Source organism: Anabrus simplex, chromosome 3 (assembly GCF_040414725.1).
Source record: "Anabrus simplex isolate iqAnaSimp1 chromosome 3, ASM4041472v1, whole genome shotgun sequence".
NCBI classification, from domain to species: domain Eukaryota; kingdom Metazoa; phylum Arthropoda; class Insecta; order Orthoptera; family Tettigoniidae; genus Anabrus; species Anabrus simplex.
In genome coordinates this window covers 490,255,268-490,258,950 of record NC_090267.1, presented here as the reverse complement: position 1 = coordinate 490,258,950, position 3,683 = coordinate 490,255,268, and the positions used below count along the sequence as shown (strand labels likewise).

Genomic DNA, 3,683 nt, shown 5'->3' with positions numbered 1-3,683 from the left:
AAATTTTACACTACCTTTATAGTCGTCAATCCAGTTTTCAAGTAAGCCGGAACAATTCAGTACTAGGAGCCAAGGCTTGGTCCATCCAAGAAGCGTCCCTCTTCAGTCGATGTTCTGAGTCATTTAGCTGGCAATTCAAAGAAAAAAAAAAAATAGCACACGCAATGAAGTGTACTTTGTTAACAACTTTAAAGCCTGCGTTGCACAAGCCCGGCTAGCTCAGTCGGTAGAGCATGAGACTCTTAATCTCAGGGTCGTGGGTTCGAACCCCACGTTGGGCGATAAATTTTTTAAATTTTTAATAATTGTTTTTACGTCGCACCGACACAGATAATGGCGACGATGGGATAGGTGAGGCCTAGGAGTGGGAAGGAAGCGGCCGTGGCCTCAATTAACGCACAGCCCCAGCATTTGCCTGGTGTCAAATGGAGAAAACCACGAAAAACCATATTCAGGGCTGCCAACAATGGGGTTCGAACCCACTATCTCCCAGAGGCAAGCTCAAAGCTGCGAGGCCCTAACCGCACAGCCAACTCGCCCGGTCGGCATTTTTCTTAATAATAATAATAATAATAATAATAATAATAATAATAATAATAATAATAATGTCCCACTAAGTACGCTTTTAGGTCTTCGGAGACGCCGAGGTGCCGAAATTTTGTCCTACAGGAGTTCTTTTACGTGCCCGTAAATCTACTGACACGAGGCTGACGTATTTAAGCACCTTCAAATACCACCGGATTGAGCCAGGATCTAACCTGCCATGTTTGGGGTCAGAAGGCCAGCGCCTCAACCGTCTGAGCCACTCAGCCCGGCGCATTTTTTTCTTGAAACCTACCGTAGAATGATTGATTTGAAGAAAACGCGTCAATTCTTGTTTCTGTGTGTAGTTCATTGTCGTGTCAGCAAATGTTTGAAGTCGACATACGAAACAATGGTCTTCGCTACCTAGATTGAAAGTATCTGCTCCGCTCGCAATGTATCACGTTGTTCTTAACATACTTGCAAAATTTCGAGTTAATGAAATAATACACATAAACGGTTATGATAATATCACATTATCAAGAAACACTTGAAATTACATCACGAATATAAATTGTACTACATTGTTTTCCTGCAGTTTGATAACATTTTGAAGTTATTGATATAGATTCGTTAAGTTTGTACGTCATTTCATTCTTTCTTTCTTAATCCAGTTTTATCCTCCAGAGTTGGTTTTTCCCTCGAACTCAGCGAGGATTGCCACTTCTACCGCCCCAAGGGCAGTGTTCTGGAGCGTGAGGATGATACAACTGGGGTGGAGGATCAGTACCTCACCCAGGTGGCCTCACCTGCTATGCTGAACAGAGATATTATGGGGGGAATAAAAGATAGGAAGGGATAGACAAGGAAGAGGGAAGGAAGCGGCCGTGGGCTGAAGTTATGTACCATCTCGGCATTTGCCTACAAGATAAGTGAGAAACACGGAAAACAATTTCGAGGATGGCTGATGTGGGAATCGAACCCATCTCTACTCAGCTGACCTCCCAAGGCTGAGTCAATCCCTTTCCAGTCCTCTACCATGTTTCAAATTTCGTGACAGAGCCGGGAATCGATCGCGGGACTCCGGAGGTGGCAGCTAATCACACTAACCACTACACCACAGAGGCGGACATAATAATAATAATAATAATAATAATAATAATAATAATAATAATAATAATAATAATAATAATTTCGAGTGGTCAGTATCCAGTATTCGGGAGATAGTGGGTTCGAACCCCACTGTCGGCGGCCTTGACGATGGTTTCCATTTTTTACACCAGGCAAATGTTAGGACTGTACCTTAATTAAGGCCACGACCGCTTCTTTCCCAGTCCTAGCCCTTTTCTGTCCCATCGTCGCCATAAGACCTATCTGTGTCGGTGCAACGTAAAGCCAATAGCAAAAAAAAAAAAAAAAAATCGTGTGGGCAAGTTGGCCACACGATGGTAGCTGTGAGCTTGCATTCGGTTCGAACCCCACTGTCGGCCGAGAGGATTTGTCGTGCTGACCACACGGCACCTCGTAATCTACAGGTCTTCGTGCTGAGCAGTGGTCGCTTGGTAGGCCATGGCCCTTCTCGGCTGCAGCGTGTCATGTGGGGTTGGTTTCAAAGAAGCGAAGACCCGGAACTTCCATAATGACTGCCTTACAATACCGCAGGGCATCACTAATATTTAAACTTAAGGAAATATAAAAATATTAAATGAAAGGTTAACTTTCCCATCAGTAGAAATAATTTGTTCTTGAAACGGTTAAATCAAAATACGAATTACTACGTAGGCCAAAGCACTGCGCTTTGAATAAATTCGTTATTGGCAGTGCCCATTCTCTTGTATCTAATACTCACCCAGGAACAACCTTCACTCGGTAGCGTGGGCTCCAACGTGGGTGTAACTTGCTGACTCTCACCTGGCAAAAGTTCGTTACATCTCCCATATGGGGAAACGTGACCGTTTACACTGAACGTACACTTATAATTCAAACATTTTTCAGCATCAGCTTTGCCAACAGTCACAGGACTCCCTCTCTCTCTCTCTCTCTCTCTCTCTGTCAGGGAATCACTGAAATACAGTAGGGTATGCCACAAGGATCAGTCCTAGTTCCATTACATTTTCTTATACTATATATGTATATATGAATGGTTCACAACCAAATGAACCAAATCCGTTCGGAATAGTTTAGGGAAATTGAGTCCTGAAATTTCTGGGTCATAATTCATTCCTGGACATTTAAATTAATTTTAGAAAATGCTTATTATTTCAAGTTTCTGTACATCGCTCCGACATAGATAGGTCTTATTGCGACGATGGGACAGGAAAGGGCTAGGACTGGGAAGGAAGCAGCCGTGGCCGTAATTAATGTACATTCCCAGCGTTTGCCTGGTGTGAAAACGGGAAACCACGGAAACCATCGTCAGGGCTGCCGACAGTGGGGTTCGAACCCACTATCTCCCGGATGCAAGTTCACAGTTTCGCGATCGCAACCGCATGGCCAACTCGCCCGGTGAATTTTGAATTTAACTTATAATAGACATCACAGTAAGATTATTATTTTTGCTTGTAACATAATTTAATACAAAAAATAGAGATTTTCTGACATTTTTCCACATGACCATATCAGCTCAATTGAGCTCAGTCAGTGAACACTAATTCATCATTCCGATCTTCTTCGTTGTTTACGATATCAGTCGGCCTTTTGGTAATCTACACTGGGAGAGCCTTGAAGAAATGATGATGAATTGGAGGTAGGCTATATAGGACAAGATCGTCCTGCACTCTTGTTTTGCTCAAGAATTACCTCCAAGAAGAACATATCATCATTTAGAGTTTCCTTGAAGAGTACTTTGAATTAGAAACCTTCCACCACTCTTAATCAGTGGTTGAAGGCCAGTTGAAGGCTTGATCATTTGTAGTCTTTTATATATATATATATTTGAACATCTTCTCAATGTAAAAGGAAATCATCCTGGTGGTGTGGCAAACAGCCAAGCCCATGGGGAGGAGGAAAATGACGTTGGTGAAATTATGCTTGAGGAAGTGGAAAGGATGGTAAATAAATTCCATTGTCATAAGGCAGCAGGAATAGATGAAATTAGACCTGAAATGGTGAAGTATAGTGGGAAGGCAGGGATGAAATGACTTCATAGAGTAGCAAAATTA

At 42.6% G+C, this 3,683-nt stretch overlaps 1 non-coding gene across 1 annotated transcript; it reads left to right on the top strand.

Annotated features, from left to right (window-relative positions):
- The first annotated feature begins 208 nt into the window (after positions 1 to 208).
- TRNAK-CUU (transfer RNA lysine (anticodon CUU)) lies at positions 209 to 281 on the top strand. The gene has a single exon. It is a non-coding gene; the product is annotated as a tRNA-Lys (tRNA).
- Positions 282 to 3,683: the final 3,402 nt, after the last annotated feature.